Raw genomic sequence first — 18,167 nt, 5'->3', positions numbered from 1 at the left:
CTACCAATCTACTTTGTTTCAGCTTTCCACATATAAGTGAGATCACACAGCATTTGTCTTTCCCGTCTGACTTATTTCACTTTTGGTTGCTCAGTCTTGCAACTTTTTCCCCCACCTTCATAATTCCCTCTTGGAATTAAAAACAGTTCAACTTCAAGTTTAAATCTGTGAATGGAGAATGCTAGGGGCCCTTCTCTTCTCACTGCTGTATGTAGGACCTTTGTATAATATTCATTTTTAATGTTAATTTTTTTTAGTTTCCTTACTTTTAGTATTATGTTCATTCCATGCAATCTTGGCAACTAAGGATTGTGTGGAATTTCAACTAACACATCTCAGATGTGCATGATCTCAGCCTGTGGGATATGAAAGGATTTAATTTAGAAGGCACCACCATCCAACTTCAGAGTCTAGATTGGCAACTGCTCTAGAATTTATCTATAAGACAATGGTCTCTTGATTCAAAATAGATGACAGTATCATTTAGTCAAAATGCTGACAGTACCATTTTGTTAGATGAGTGGCATTAAGTTTGTTATTTTTGTTGGATATTCTTACATTAAGTGACTAGGCTGTAGAGGTAAGGATTTTACTTCATTCACAAAACATGAATGCTATCATTCATTTTTTGCTTGAGGCAAAACTTTTCTAAAGAATACAGTTTCTAAGAAGGGAAATAACTGAAATGAAGTCCACATGTTTGCAGTAGAAAAAATATCTTTATAGCTTCCAAAATTTTGACTTCTATATCTATGCTTTCTATTGACTATCCTTATGTGGGACAAATCATTTTGCTTTTCTCTCATTTTTTTCATTCTTATACCTAAAAAATTTGTGCAGAATAATTTTTAAAAACTTTTCTGTTCTAACTTTGCTTTCTTTGGTAAAACAAAGCAACTAGGAAGTAAAAAAGGTAACTACACTGTCTGATACTCAAAGTATTATATATTATTTACTTTTTTACTGTATAGTATACTCCTTACTCCTCTTTGGCTACACTTAACTCTTAATTATAATCAAGGATTTTTATTATGATTTTGAAAATAAGTCAACAATACATTAAGGATAGCTTTGTAAAAGCTTGTGATATAATAGTCATTATCATGGTTGGATTTGATAATTCAAACATGATTATAAATGCACAAGCCACTTTCATAGGTATTCTCATATTTTACTGAAAGCAGCAAGAAATCATGATAGTATTTAAATAAAATATATAATATTTAAATATAAGCTCAACTAATCAAATGATAAACATATTAATTGAGCAACTTCTGGTGAATAAAAGAGGAAATAAAGAATCACAGTCTCCAACTTACTTGAAAATATAATGTACAGAAGTAGCCATTGAATAAGAAGTTGTAAGTGTGATGATACTGTAAAACATGAAGGTTTTCTGGGGAAGTAATACTGAGCTGAGACATGAAAGGTTATATGGAATTATCTAGATAAAGGGATGAGATTGAAATTAAGCATTTTGGCAGAGCAATTGATAAAAACATTTCATGTAGTTTCTTCAAAATAGCCACTTTAATATGTGTATCTTCTTTTTAATTATGAATTTGAGCATCATATTCATCAACTAGTGTAAAAATTGGATGAGATCCATGGTAAAGGATGGATATGTTTTGCATACTATCTGGTAATAACAATGTGTTTCAATCCATTTGATCCACCATTTCCTTACCAACTGAACCTATGGCAGTACGGCAGTCAACATACCAGCTATAGTTGTCTCTGTGCAGAGTGGCTTCTTGACTGCTCTTCTTAAATAATTATAGAACTGCAACTGATTTTTCTATTGATGTGACTGATCTTATACATCCTGGAAATACTCTGTGATTAAACATGCCTTTATTTTTTCATTTTGTATCTCCATACTTCTTTTATGGTTGAAGAACTGAAGAACCTCCATCAATCCTATGGACAGAGGTTCGTGACATTGTACAGGAGGCAGGGATCAAGACCACCCCCAAGGAAAAGAAATAAGCAAAAGACAAAAGGGCAAAATGGTTGTCTGAGGAGGCCTTACAAATAGCTGTGAAAAGAAGAGAAGTGAAAGGCAAAGGAGAAAAGGAAAAATATACCCATTTAAGGCAGAGTTCCAAAGAGCAAGTAGAGATAAGAAAGCCTTCCTCAGTGATCAGAGCAAAGAAATAGAGGAAAACAATAGAATAGGAAAGACTAGAGATTTCTTCAAGAAAATTAGAGCTACCAAGGGAGTTTTTCATGCAAAGATGGGCACAGTGTAGGGCAAAAATGGTATGGATCTAACAGAAGCAGAAGATATTAAGAAGAGGTGGCAAGAATACACAGAAGAATCCTACAAAAATGATCTTCACGACCCAGATAATCACGATGGTGTGATCACTCACCTAGAGCCAGACATCCTGGAATGTGAAGTCAAGTGGGTCTTAGGAAGCATCACTATGAACAAAGCTAGTGGAGGTGATGGAATTCCAGTTGAGCTATTTCAAATCATAAAGGATGATGCTATTACAGTGCTGCATTCAATATGCCAGCAAATTTGGAAACCTCAAATAGTGGCCACAGGACTGGAAAGGTGTTTTCATTCCAATCCCAAAGAAAGGTAATGCTAAAGAATGCTCAAACTACCACACAATTGCATTCATCTCACATGCTAGCAAAATTATGCTTAAAATTCTCCAAGCCAGGCTTCAACAGTATGTGAACTGTGAAATTCCAGATGTTCAAGCTGGATTTAGAAAATGCAGAGGAACCAGAGATCAAATTGACAGCATCAGCTGGATAATCAAAAGGCAAGCAAGTTCCACAAAACATCTGTTTCTGCTTTATTGACTATGCCAAAGACTTTGACAGTGTGGATCACAACAAACTCTGAAAAATTCTTCAAGAGATGGGAACAACTGTCCACCTGATCTGCCTCTTGAGAAATCTATATGCAGATCAGGAAGCAACAGTTAGAACCGGACATGAACAACAGATTGGTTCCAAATTGGGAAAGGAGTACATCAAAGCTGTATATTGTCACCCTGTTTATTTAAATTACATGCAGAGTACATCATGAGAAACCCTGGGCTGAGTAAGCACAAGCTGGAATCAAGATTGCCAAGAGAAATATCAATAACCTCAGATATGCAGATGTCACCACCCTTAATGGCAGAAAGTGAAGAACTAAAGAGCCTCTTGATGAAAGTGAAAGAGGAGAGTGAAAAAGTTGGCTTAAAATTCAACATTCAGAAAATAATATCACGGGATCTGGTCCCATCACTTCATGGGAAATAGATGGGGAAGCAGTGGAAACAGTGGCAGACTTTATTTTGGGGGCCCCAAAATCAATGCAGATGGTGACTGCAGCCATGAAATTAAAAGACACTTGCTCCTTGGAAGAAAAGTTATGACCATCCTAGACAGCATATTAAAAAGCAGAGACATTGCTTTGCCAACAAAGGTCTGTCTAGTCAAAGCTATGGTTTTCCAGTAGTCAAGTATGGATGTGAGAACTGTACTATAAAGAAAGCTAAGCACCAAAGAACTGATGCTTTTGAACGGTGGTGTTGGAGAAGACTCTTGAGAGTCTCTTGCACTGCAAAGAGATCCAACCAGTCCATCCTAAAGGAAATCAGTCCTGAGTATTCATTGGAAGGGCTGATGCTGAAGCTGAAACTCCAATACTATGGCCACCTAATGAGAAGAACTGACTCATTAGAAAAGACCCTAATGCTGGGTAAGATTGAAGGCAGGAGGAGGAGGGGACGACAGAGGATGAGATAGTTGGATGGCATCACTGACTCAAGGGACATGAGTTTGAATAAATTCTGGAAGTTGGCGATGAACAGGGAGGCCTGGCGTGCTGCAGTCCATGGGGTTGCAAAGTTGGACACGACTGTGGGACTGAACTGAACTCCTTTTATAGCTTTTAATCACTATACAAGGAGAATTTAGTCTTGTGAGTATTGTTAGGTTAAAAATCTTTAAATGCCATCATTTAAAAAATATATTTTCACTAGAAAACTCCCAAGTACTCCTCCTCATAAAAGATCCCCAACTTGGCAATTTGATAATGTATTTACAGCTTTAACACCACTTCAAATCATGTCATTTTTGTCACATTATTCAGTAAGTTGACTTTCTGAATAACAATTGATACATATTTTTTGGAGATTTTTAATAATATTGAGGAAAACAGTACTTAAAATACAAACTATTAAATAATTTCATCTGAACTGCTGTACTTTTTTGATTAAAAATTAATTCTATGTTTAAGTCTGAATTTTTTAGCTACACTTTTAGAAACAAAACATAACTGTCCTTAACAAATAAAGTTCAGAGGAATTTGCGACCACATATTTGGAATGATATGGACCTAAATTCCTCAAAAACTTGAAGATCTGATCTTAATATTTGTGGTGTAGATTAAAAGTAATTTTTCCAGAAACTCCATTCTTAAGAACTAATCTATATTGATCTATGTACAACAGTCTACAAATTCAACTAATGTTAATACCCACTTCATTCTGGTTTCTTCTTCACTTCTTATTTTCAGTTTTGGCTAACAGCTATTGGTTAAGGTTTCACTAAAAAGAGTGGAGTGTGATAGTTTCCACAGCAACTGTCTCAGACCTCAGGCAAATCTCTGATGACTATGGGTAGCATTTCCAGACATCAGTTGTTTTAAAGTCCACTTGTGTCCCAACAGGCATACAGTTTTGATGAAACTCAGATGAGCTATAACTGTATTTTAGTCTATATTCGCACTTAAGCTATAGTCAATTATCTATGGTAATAGGAGAACAGAAATAACAAGAATAATGAAATCTGCAAATAATCTCAAAGCATCACTTTAGTCAATAATTTCGAATCCCTCATCTATCAAATCTCTTAGTAAAACATCTTAGTATGTCATAGAATGGACAGATGTGAAGTATTTTTTTTTTTCTTTCTCTTCATATACTAAAAGGTGACAATAAGTTATAAAGTGATTCTCAAGATATGGCCTCAAGGGAGGAAAGCATAATTAATCACTGGTGTGGATATTTGTTCCTGAGAAACTTAGGAAATACTTTCTTCTGCCTATCAAACCTCTGGAAAAACATAACCATCATTCATAATTATATGGAAGTTAAATAAATCTATTTAAACAAATATGATTATTTGTTAAGAGGATTAAACATACAAATCCACCTCTTCATTCTTCCTTAGCCTGAGTAGAGGTATAAGAGAATTAACAAACAAAAAGAAATATATTCAATCACTAGGATAAAAAGAATGATAAAAGTGATCATAGCAATATAAGACTTTAAGGAAATTTGGGAATAAGGAATTCACATAAACTTGACAAAGGGGAGCTAGAAGACCTCTGAAGAAAAGCAAATCTACTTACTCTAAGGAAAAGGGAAGATGATCAATGCTTACTGGCATACCTCAGTAATTTTTCCTGCTAAGCCGCACTAGAGAAAGTATCCCATTTGGTGGTCACTGTGAAAAGACTGATTTGCTTACTGGCCAATACAAAGTGAAATCTAATGATACACAAAATACTCTCTAATCTCTCCCACCCAAATCTCACCCATACAATGCTTTTAAAAATGGTTTGACATCTTACTGATGGACAATTCAGAATTATCTGGCTCAAGAGAAAACTGACAACATGAGTGGAGAACAAAAACTTCCAAAATAGCAACTGAAGGAATTTGAAAAAAACAAAGACAATGAAAGACATGAACATTTCAAAACTATAATGAACCTTCTCCAGAAATAAGAAAATATACTTAACCTATTCAAAATAAATAAGCAAACAAGACTTTAAGAAAAAAAAGGAATTGAGAACCAAAAAGAGCTCTTAGCACTTAAAATTATGACAACTGGAAAAAGAAATTGAAGATGAGAAGTAAAAGAAAATGAATGGATCAATTAAAGCAGTCAAATACCAGATTTTTAGGACTAATAGAATGGAAAGACAGAAAACTTAGGGAAGAAACATACATATTTGCAATACATACAATATATAATTTCTTATATATATTTTACAAATCTGTCTATATATATATATCTTGATAATTATACATATATATATATATATATATCAATCTCCATCTATTAATATCTCTCTATATGTAGAGAGAGATATAAACGTATGTGTGCTAAGTCACTTCAGGCATCTCTGACTCTTTGTGATTCTATGGACTGTAGTCCGTCAGGCTCCTCTGTTCATGGGATTCTCCAGGTATGAATACTAGAGTGGATTGCCATGCCCGCCTCTAGCAGATCTTCCCGACCCAGGGATCAAACCCATGTCTTCCATGTCTCCTGCATTGGCAGATGGGTTGTTTACCACTAGCACCACCTGGGAATTCCCATATTAAGGTATAAAGATCTTTATATATATTTCCCATAACTGAAGGACATGGATCTTCATATTAAAAGGGTCTGCTTACTACTAAGTGCAAAGATCACAAAATAAAACAAATCCTGAAAAGCATAACATAACTACATGCCAGATTATCAGGGACATATATAAGATCCTAAAAGCCTTCCCATTTTTTTGGGGGTGGGGTAGAAAATGTAGGGATATATGTGATAAAATAACAGAAATCAGAATGCATTAAATGTTCAACTTCACCATTAAATTGATGACTTGAAAATAAACAGATGCAAGTATTAATCACAAGAATGCTGTGCTGATTATGTTAATATCATCTAAAATAGACAACAAGGCATAAGCATTACCAAAGATAAGAAGAAACAGTACATAATGATTAAAGGATCAATTCAGCAGGAAGATATACTGAGCATAAACATGTATGAACTCAAAAGCATCCACAAAGTATGAGAAAGAATAATTAACAGAACTAAAGTAAGAAAATTAAAATTGCCTAATCACAGTAAGAGATTTTATTAGAATAACTAGACAGAAATAAATCAGTAAACACATAGTGCATATAAAGTGCAGTACCTATGGCGGGACTTAAAAAAACTCTCAGTAGATTTTAAATGATTGATATCAGTGTGTTCTCTGGTGACAAAGGAATTATACATAAGTAATGAAATGTCTAAAGAAACACAAGTTGATTTATAAATTCAACAAAATCATAATTAAAATTTCATGAGGCCTTTCTTTGAGGGGGAGGGAAGTTTTATGGGAGAGCAAACAATCTATAAGAACCAAAGAAATTTTAAAATTTAAAATGTAGCTGAGTTCATCACCTTATACAATTTAATTTCAAGGCTATAAAAATAAAGTCACTGTGTTATTGGCAAAAGGGTAGATACATAGTTCAATGGAGAAAATTAGATAATCGAGAAATAGCTATTGATTTTTCATGAAGTTCTTAAGGTAAGTCAATGGAGAAAAACATATCTTCAACAAATGATGCTAGAACAACTAGACATTGACATGGAATAACAGACTAATCTTGACATTTACTTACATCACATGTAAAAATGAACTCAAAATGTGTCATAGTCCTTCAAAACTAAAACAATAAAACTTAGAAGAAATATTGGAGAAAAAAATGTAACCTTGGGATAAACACAATTTCTTAGTAGCCAATAATCATAAAAGAAGAAAAAAAAAGATATATTGCACTTAATCCCCATTAAATTTTTTGCTATACAAAAGAAACTTAAAAAAATGAAATTTATTAAGTGGAGGAAAATATTCACAAAACATATTTATCTACAAAAAGACTTGTATCTAGACAATAAAAATGCTCTTAAAAATCAGAATTAATAAGACTTACAACAAATTAAAATTTTAGAAAATATTTCTACCTGATGCAAAGAGCTGGCTCATTGGAAAAGACCTTGCTACTTGGAAAGATTGAAGGCAAAAGAGTAGAGGGTGGCAGAGCATGAGATGATTACATAGCATCACTGACCCAGTGGACATGAGTTTGAGCAAACTCTGGGAGACAGTGGAGGACAGAGGAGCCTGGTGTGCTACAGTCCATGAAGTTAGACACAACTTTGTGACTGAACACCAACATTAGAAAAAAAGGCATACAAATGGCAAATAAATTTAAAAGACATGTAATGTCATTATTTATCAGGGAAATGAAAATTAAAGCCCCACTGAAACATCACCCTATTCACATGAAAATGGCTAAAATTAAAAAGAATGAAAACATGAAGGTTTGCAAGGATACAGAGCAGGGATCAGCAAACTTTTTGTTTAAAGGACCAGATAGTAATCTGTCGGCCATATGGTTTTTGTCACAATTAGTTAATTCTGCATTCATATCATGAAAGCACTCATTCATAAACTCATAAGTGTGCCTATGTTCCAATACAACTTTATTTATAAGTACAGATGAATTTGGCTCAATGGTGATAGTTTACAGACGCTGGACACAGAAATTCTCATACACTGCTCAGGCTAATGACAAATGGTACAACCGTTTTGGAAAACTGTCATTTCAAAAAAATAAATAAATATACACCTACCAACCAACTCTAATATTCCAATCTTCTGTATTTTTCCAGGAGAAATGAAAACATATGTCCACACAAAGGCTTGCACACAAATGCTGAGAAAATTAATTCAGAAAATTCAAAAGATAGAGATGATACATCCATCATCCAGTGAATGATAAACAAATGCATATCTATTCAATGGAATACTGTTTAGAAATAAAAAAATGAATGAACTCCTGATACAAACCAGTAAATCGTTAAATCATTATGCTAAGTAAAACACACATACACACGAATGTATACTTATTTCATTTGTATAAAATGCAAACTGATGCATAGTACAAAAAGAGTAAAAAGTCACAAGGAATCTTATCAGGGGAAAGAAATGCTCTGAATCTTGCTTGTAGGGGTGGTTTCGTGTATGTACAGTACTGTCAAAACTCATAGCATTGGACGTCTGTCTACAAAGAAGCAATTTCGATTACCTAAATTATCCCCTCAATAATGTTATTAAGGGAAAATAAATAGAAAGCCTTCACCCAAAGAAGTTGTACACATATCAGAGAGTTTAACAAAGGCAAAGTTCTATGCAACATTTTGCCATATATATACATATATGTATATATGTATATACAACATTTATAGTTGCTTACATTTATATGCATGTATGTGTATATATATATGTGGGCTTCCTGGGTAGCTCAAATGGTAAAGAATCTGCCTGCAATGCAGGAAACCCAGGTTCGATTCCTGAGTCAGTAAGACCCCCTAGAGAAGGAAGGGTAAGACAACCCACTGCAGTATTCTTGCCTGGAGAATTCCACGGACAGAGGAGCCTGGTGGACTGCAGTACATGGGGTCCCAAAGAGTCGGACATGACTGAGGGAGTTGCCCCCACACACATTCCATATATATATCTGTATACTGATATATATGTATATAAAACAAATATTTAGCCAGCCATAAAACGCCAGTCACCAAAAAGGTTTGTTCCTTGAGGTAGCACAGTACGTATGTGCTTATCTTATTATCCAACCATTTCTGTTCAATTATTTCTATCCACTGACAGACTTTTCTCTGTGAAAGATGAGAATGTCATCTCTTTATTTTGCTCACACAGACATAAAGCATAGTTGAAGACAATACCGATAAATAATGGAACAGATACTCCTAAAATGAAAGAGGAAGAAAATTCAGCAAAGTAGTATTTGAAAGCAAGATATGATGATACAAAGGAAAGAACTGGAGAATGAAAGTTTGGAATTTAGGTTCTTACTGTCTGTGACTTATATTACATTTTTCTTGGCCTTAGTTTCCTTATGTAAACAATGAAATGATCTCTTAAATCCCTGCTGGCTCAGAAATTCTGTGGACCTAAAATCATTTAGCATAGATTAACAAGGGTAGAAGAAAAAAATCACAGTTTAGGAAAAGAAGGAATTATTAGCCCAGAAAAATTAATAACAGTCTGAATTTGAAGTAGAGTCCGTGCAAACATTGCAGACAAAGAAGTTTTTCTAAGAGGTAGGAAACATTCTTCTTCTACTCATGGCCATTCCAATCCCACCCTCAATACAGAGGAAGGTAGGCATGTACTGGAATGTCTCAGGAGAAAAGCTATGCTCTAAGCATTCCTTCTGATCCTGTGGACACTAATATGTGGTCAGGATGATAAGGTAAGTGCTTGCCTAGTTGCCCAGCTCACCAAGGTTCTTGTAACTAAAGCTAAGTAGGAGCTCAGTTCAGCATTAATGTCTTAGCTCAACTTCTCCCTTTCTGGAAGAAAAAAAAAAAAAAGTCTTTGGATTCTCAGATAAGGAAAAGATATTCTAACTCCTGGAAAAAAATCTTAGAAGTGGCTATTAAATATTGAAACATTAATATGCTAAAAGCTGAAGAGAATTTATTCAAAAATCAAAATTAAATAACAGCTAAATTAATAGGTGACTATTTTGAGTCAAAAGGATTCATCAATTTTTTTTAAGTCTTTATTAAATACTGACATCGTTTAAAGAATTTCAATGCTATAAATGGTTCTGTTTTAACTCAATTCACCAGCAACTTTTATATATATACATATATATATATAGAATAAAGAATATTTTTCACCTTAAAAAGATTACAATCTAGAGTAAAAAAAAAATGACATACTTAAACAACCATGAAAAAAGTAAAACTCTTGAAAGATAAGATAAGTAAAAAAGTAATTTATAAAGTAGTCACAGAAAGGGAATTCTATACTGTATGTTATAAAATTCAAGTTTTAAAGTAAGTCATGAAGTACTTCAAAATATGTAAAAAAATAAGCAAACAAAATTTTAAAAAATATCATTAGTCCCAATACATAAAGGAGAAAATTTGATAAAAGTAAAATAATTTTCTCAAGGTCACACAATAATTCACCCTAAAAATCCAGACTATACGAGTCTGCAATATAATTTCATTCTAACTTACAAAACAGGCCAAAGTTATTCAACAATCATAAGAGAATGAACTTCAAATGAAATAATGAATTGTATATACTACTCTTAATTTTTTTAGCATTCTGATTGTATCTCCTGTCTTACCCACACATGTTTAACTTTTTTAGTTAATGTGGAATTTTATCTCATTTTCCTCTCTTCCAAAATCAGTACATCATTTTCCTAACTAAAATCTCTTTTAATTGTCTTCTACTTTTTTATGAATGCTTAAAATTTATGTCATGAGTTTCCTAGTAAAGTATTCATATATATTCAACCTAGAATTTGTTTAGAATCAAGCTTATATGAAGCCATGTCTAGGAAACAGTCAATATTTGCAGAACTGTTCTCAGATTTAGGAGAGGAAAAAGTGTTATGGATCTTGGAACTCCCTATGCAAATAAGTCATTAAATGATAGATTTAGCAGGACAAGCAAAATTTTGATTGTCTACTCTTTAAAATAATTATTTATATTAAATATTTTCATACATTTACAAGCAAAAATTCTCCTTCAGGTTGCTTCTGTTAAAAAAGAAAGAAAAAAGGAGTAAATAAAGGACAAAGTAGCACCGTCACTAAAATGGACATTGATAAAAAAACAGGTCTTGGGGCTCCCACTTTGAAACTGTCAGATAGCATTTTCAAATAAACTGATATTTATCTACCCCAGTTTGTATATGTATCACTCAAAGCCTAGAATCTTAAGTTCAATTCTGCAAATAGTTCTGTTAGATCTACTACTTGGAAGTAAATTTGATCAGGTGTTAGCTGAATGTACTATTCTGAGTTTTATAAATTCTACATGAATTGACTACCAGTTCCTTTCTCACTTCAATCCAATGTGTGCATTGTTAATTGTTTCCAGTGATTTAAGACTCTTCTGAATGGGCTGCTGATGCTTTTATAAATTAAATTCGGAAAACTGACTTGACTTTCAAGTATACATTTAAGACAATGATGGCAATGACACTGAAATCAAGTCTATGTATGATTCATGGATCAGGAAGATCCCCTGGAGAGGGAAATGGCAACCCATTCCAGTATTCTTGCCTGTAGAATCCCATGGACAGAGGAGCCAGGCAGTCTACACTCCAAGGGGCCGCAAGATTAAGACACGACTTACCGACTAAACAGCCACCACCATGCATGACTTTGACCTTCATAAATTTGGAACAGATTTCAATTAGCACCCAGAAAATTCACTTTGCGAACCATGCCTCCTTTATTGGTGCCTTATGAGATGACTGCAATGGGAAAATCAGTGTTCTTGTTTGTTGAAAAAGAGAGCAAATGTTTACTGTGTGTGTATATGATGCACTAATGAAAAATATAATCCAGGAAATTAGTTTTGTGAAAGGCTAAGAATTAACCTAGCCCCAAATGAATATATATACATATGTATACAGATGCTGATATGCATGTATATACGTATATGTATGTGCTAGAGAACTGGCAAAGTGTTTATTGCCCTGCCAATACTAGAAATATGAGATTTGTCCTGTATAAAAAAAAACATACTGACTTGATATTAACTTTAACAATTCCAATGTATTATCTCAAGTCAGTGAATTTTTACCTTACATGGTAAATGCTTTTCATGTATAAGGGAAGCTTCAACTATAATATAGTTTTCATAAGAATCTTATTTTTCTTGATATTAAATATGAAAAATTTGGAAAAAAGCAGTTGTTCATATTAAGTAGAAGTGATCATCTAGTTAAATTTAAAGGGATCCAATAAAATTGGAAAATCTTTAGTTTTACTAAAAGTCAAACTAAAATTGATGAGTCACATTTTATTCTACTCAAAGAACTATAAGGAAAAAAATCAAATTTTTATTAATTTATTAAAAGTATTATATAATTATATATAATATATAATATACATTATTATGTAATTATTATTATAATTTTTTAAATCATTCAATTTTTTTCCTACTACTACTCATAGACCTTTAAGTATATGTTTTCACTCCTTTGTTCATTCCCTCTAATAGCATTATATGTAACACAGTGGGAATGATAAGTCTAATGTTGATAAATTTTCTTCTTACTTGATACAATGAAATGAGTTTGAGCAACAATTACAGTTAAAGAGGGTTAAAAAAGTCAATAAAAATACATTCGGATTTCCTAACCATATTTATTTTAAAGGTAATATTTTAATCTCATATTTTAGGTCAAAATTAAGATAGCATAACACATTAAAAACTGACTCCTCCCTCCGGTTTTGGCTCTTAAACCTGAGAATGGATTCTAGTTGATAGTAACCATATGTGGTCGAGGAAATGTAAAGGGCCAGGCTAGCCAAAGGATCTTTCTGGATGGCAGTCTGTCCATAATACCAGCTATTTCTGCTCTGTGGCTCCTGAGGAACATGGCAAACCCAGTCTAATCCTAAGTATAACAATTTAAAAATGAAAGAAAGAAAGAAAAGTAAAAGTTTAGCAATCCAGACCTTGACATTTTAAAGTGGCAATGTGCTTCCCTAAGTGGAGGAGGAAACGGCAGCCCACTCGAGGACTCCCGCCTGGGAATGCCATGGACAGAGGAGCCTGGCAGGCCACAGTGCATGCGGCGGAGGAAGCAGGTCAGGGCAGGCTTCCCTAAAAACTGGCTTTCTTTTTGTTTTGTCTGCCATATTGGAGCCCTCTCATATAACCAAATCATTCCACAGAAGAAATTATATAAATGAAAATAGAAAGTGCCCCTAGTTTTTAAAAATTACCTTCTAAATTATATGCCAAAGAAATGTACTAGTAAATCTAAATTTTTCACCAAAACTTATTAACATACAAACATGCATATTTTCTTACCTCTTTCCAGGAAGAATTCTTAATTCCTGAGGTACATTTGTTCAATCCAACTGTTTAAGTATCTGGAGACATTAAGTTTCCTATAAAAATAAATAAGCTCATTCTTAGTATTCAATTTAAATCAAATAATTAGCTATTAATTAATAGGTGCTTAAAAGTCAGTATAAATTTCTTCAAACAGTCTTAATTCTTTGCATTGCAAAATGCAATTTAAGAAGGAAAAAGATATTATGAGAGGCAGACACTGAATCTGACAGCCATTTCACTCTGGTTCCTCTAAACAAATCACAATTTGTAATTATAATTGGATTTGAGGTACTTTGAAATAATTCATTATTTAGTCTCTGACTCTGCTAAAGAATAACTGATTTATTTGAGAATTAGTTGAAACTCTAACACACTCTATTGATTTGTTCATAATGCTATGATGTCATTAACTTTTTTCACAATTGATGATGAAAGGCTCAAACTGACAACATAGCTAAGAAGTAATTTCACGGCTCTGCCAGCAAGTAACTGGATTACATTTTAACAGAAGCTTTTTTTTCCCCCTGAACAAAGAAAATATACTATATATATATATAAAGTAAATAAAATTTTTAAATAACTGAATATTTTAAGAATGAAATTTAAAATATACTTTGAATAATTTTACTTTACTAGAATAGATGCTTTGCAACATTGATCACACACTATTTCATATTTGAATAAATAAAACAAAGATGTAGAAAAGAAATAAAGACAATTCAGACCTGGGCCCTAAACTGAATTATACAGAGTCTCATTTTGTCAAAACAACAAAGAGTTTATAAATATTCATTAGCCTGGTATGTCTTATTAAATATTATTTGTTAATAAAAACTATAGTAATACAGAAGTAGTATTTCTTTCACAGTTATTTCTAATCCTGTTTCTTTTACTATACATTTTTGAGAAATATAGATTTATTTCTATATTAATATATATTTGAGAAATACAGAATATATTATCCTACATGCTTCTTTGGATGCTTTACCAAGGTGATAAGATTAGAGATAACTTAAAAAGTTGATGTAAGCAAAGAATTTATGTTAGGTGTATATATAGAAAACAGAAAACTTATTAACCTAAAGATATATACAGACATCAAAACTCAAATGTCAATACCATATTAAATATTTCCAGTTCACATACATCACAAGATGATGAAATTATTTCATGGTGGAAAATGAGATCTTTGCAGGAGAGGAGTCAAGTAACTGAGCAAATAGAGTTTTTTAAGACATTGCTATGGGTGTTGAAATTACCATACTATATGTCAAGAATGGAGTTGGAAAGAGTGACAGTAAGGTAAATCTAAAATTTTGAAAGAAGAGAGGAAGTGACCAGAGGTTGGTGGAAGACTTCTGTAAAGAGGAGTAGCAGGTGGTATCTAGCAGTGTCATGAGATCACAGCTAGGGAATTTAGGAAGGAGGAAGGAGACTGCTATGGAAGTGACAGTGAGAAGCAGCAGAACATACCCCACCTCAACCCTAGTAATTTAAGGGTGTGACAGGAATGTAGTCATCTCTCGGGAGCTGGCATGAGAAGCAAGGTTATAAGGGAAGAACTAAGCCTCAAGCAGTTGAAAATAAAGAGACATGATTGGTGAGTTACAGAGAGCATAGAGAAAGAACACAAACAGAATTTGAGGTTGAGGATTAGAGTCTTGAGAATCAGGAATGATGTGGAAGTTCTGGCCACTACATAAAAGGAAAAAAATAAGCATGATAAGTCAAATCCTCATTTTCCCAAGATAGGCCACAGAGATGAGGGCAGAAGAATTGTTGTGAGGTCTTGTCAGGAGTGTTCAAGGCTTTAGGGTGTCCACTTGACTCTTAATAATAGTGCTCTCTGATCCAGCAAACGATGTGTGAATTTCTCTTGATTTCAAATGGACACTGTTAGACTAATATGGGGGCTGTCTTTCTTCCTTGACCTCTATCAGCAATGGCCTGTAGGTGAGGAATGTATACCACATGTAGGTTTCCTTTTGATTTGTGCAAAAGAAATCCCAATGGCCAGTCTAGAGATCAGCTTACTTTGAGGGCACTGCCAATCTCTTGAGCCCTGCTTGTGGTGATCATACCTACCATATAGTTGAACCTTCTGCATATGAAGACTAAAGGCCTGCTGAAGGGTGGGTCAGAATATTTCAGCATTCTGATTTCAGAATTTTACTAGAGGAAGCCACAAGTTTTGTCCCAAATATAAAGGCTTTCGCTTTTTCTATTTTTGAATTTTCTCTTGTCCTGATGTTATGAATGTTTTAACAATTTCATGAGCAGCCACATATACTACAGACATAAACCATAACTGGACTGTTTGATCATAACCCTTGTAGATATTATTAATTCAATAAACATTTATGGAGTATTTACTATGCATTCGTGTGCATGCTCAGTCGTGTCTGATATTTTGTGATCCCATAGACTGTAGCCTGCCAGGCTCCTCTGTCCATGGACTTTTTCATGCAAGAATCCTGGGGCGGGTTGCCATTTCCTATAGCAGGGGATCTTTCTGACTCAGGGATTGAACCCACATCTCTTGATCTCCTGCATTGGCAGGCAGATTCTTTACTACTGCACCACTTGGGAAGCCTATTTACTATACGTCAGTTACTATTTTAGACAGTAGTGATAAATAATTAAAGTGTCTTGCCTTATACAAATAATAAAAAAAATAACATGAACTTATAATACAATGTCAGGCAATATTATGTGTTATAAAGCAAGAACATAGAGGGTAGGTGGGTATTAATTTGCTTCAGATGGTCAGGGAAGTCTTCTCTGAGTTGGTGATGTTTTACCTTAGGTCTGAAGGAAGAAACCATGTGCCTATCTTGGGAAAGAGTATTTACAATCAAAGAAGAAATAAATAGCAAGGTCCTGAGGCAATATTGTACACTGATTGCCCAGAAAAGGCAAAAAAGTCAGAGTTAAGAGTGACGGAGGAATGACTTAGATGTGGAGAGGCAAAGTATAAGTTTAAACTGGTAAAAAAAAAAAAAAATGATGAAATCTATGTCATGAACACAATTTTCTAGATAATAACAATACATTGCTCAAATCAAAATATTGTAAAACAAAACAAGCAACCAAAGAAAAAACAACCCCCAACTATGGATACTATAATTAAATTTTCTTATTTATACAATGGAAGTTTTAGTACTTCATTTATCTCTTTATCAAATTGACTACAATGGAACCATCATGTTGGTTGAAAAAATTTACTCTAATACTTTGTTTAAACTATGTTGTTTAAACATAATTAATATATTTTAAAGTATGATTAAAATACACTTGCTTGACAGAATGAAAATATGCCTCTTCTCTGATAAGGCAGAAAATCTTCCAGCATATTGAGTCTTTCCAACTCTCTTTGGGAAGATTATATGAGCCAAGTAGGTACCTGCAGATAAAGAATATCTGATCCAACCTGACAGTTCTTTTATTTTTATTTTTTTCACTCACATCATGTAATTTTTCAACAAAATATCTGTCAGAAGAGTTTCCATTAGTGTCAGGTAAAGATTCCGAGCCAGCATACTTTCAACTTGCTCTAAAATGATAGTAATAAGTAAAACTTAAATAGGAAACTCCTATTGCAGAGATATTGTTACTCTTTATCTTATCTACTTCTCTGCTTTGATCCTGGTGTTCTCCTGGAAACTCTTAAAGAAGTTGTGACAGTGATAAATCTGATGTCTGCTGGTTTCTACAGGGATGTACTAAGAGCAGCTACAACATTCTACTTTCTGCTGTACTTGTTTTCATTGAGCCAATGATTTAGTAGGAGTCTGGTGAACTGAAACATGCATTGGTCATTTTCTTTAAAAATAACATAGCAAGTTTATTGCAAAGACTTAAAATTATCTTTAATATTTCTAGAAAAGTTCATTCCAAATTTGATCTCTCTTTTATTTTTTCTCCTTTCCTCCCTCCAATTCTCCTTCTCTCTCTCGAGTGGATGAAATGATCAGGTAATTTGAGAAACAGATATGAAAACATTGAAAACTAATCACTTGAGGTTTAATTTCATTTATGATACAGAATTCAAAGTGATTCTGATTAGAATTGGTAGATATATTTTAAATAACTTAAAGACATGTGTTTGTTCTAAATACTTAAATTGGTCTAAAATGTGTACATTTAAGTAACTTCAAAGATTATCATGTTTAATTATGTCTAAAATGTGTACATTTAAGTAACTTCAAAGATTATCATGTTTAATTATCACATTTTATTTATTTGTTAATACATTTTAAATACTCATTAAACATATGCAATTTGTCAGACAATGTTTTAGGTGTAAAATTAAGTTAGGCATGCAAGCTAAAATGTAACTTCTGGGGAAGGACTTGCTTTTTATTTGCCACTAAATCCTCAGTGAATAGAACAATGTCTGGTAGAGAGGAGCATTCAAATATATATATTTGTACATACACATAAAGTAAATATGTATTTTAAGTGA

General features: G+C 33.3%; 1 protein-coding gene across 2 annotated transcripts in view; it reads right to left on the bottom strand.

Moving 5' to 3' along the window:
* The window catches only part of SEMA3A (semaphorin 3A), a 506,000-nt gene that overhangs the window by 330,676 nt on the left and 157,157 nt on the right, over nt 1-18,167 (bottom strand). For both annotated transcript variants that reach the window (XM_061165131.1, XM_061165130.1), the window contains exon 2: nt 13,676-13,755. The gene's annotated coding sequence lies outside the window, so the exon portion shown is untranslated. The remainder of the gene's footprint in view (nt 1-13,675; nt 13,756-18,167) is intronic.

Source organism: Dama dama, chromosome 18, assembly GCF_033118175.1.
Source record: "Dama dama isolate Ldn47 chromosome 18, ASM3311817v1, whole genome shotgun sequence".
Classification (NCBI taxonomy): Eukaryota; Metazoa; Chordata; class Mammalia; order Artiodactyla; family Cervidae; genus Dama; species Dama dama.
Note: the sequence above shows the minus strand (reverse complement) of the source record. Positions and strands in the feature narration are given on the sequence as shown.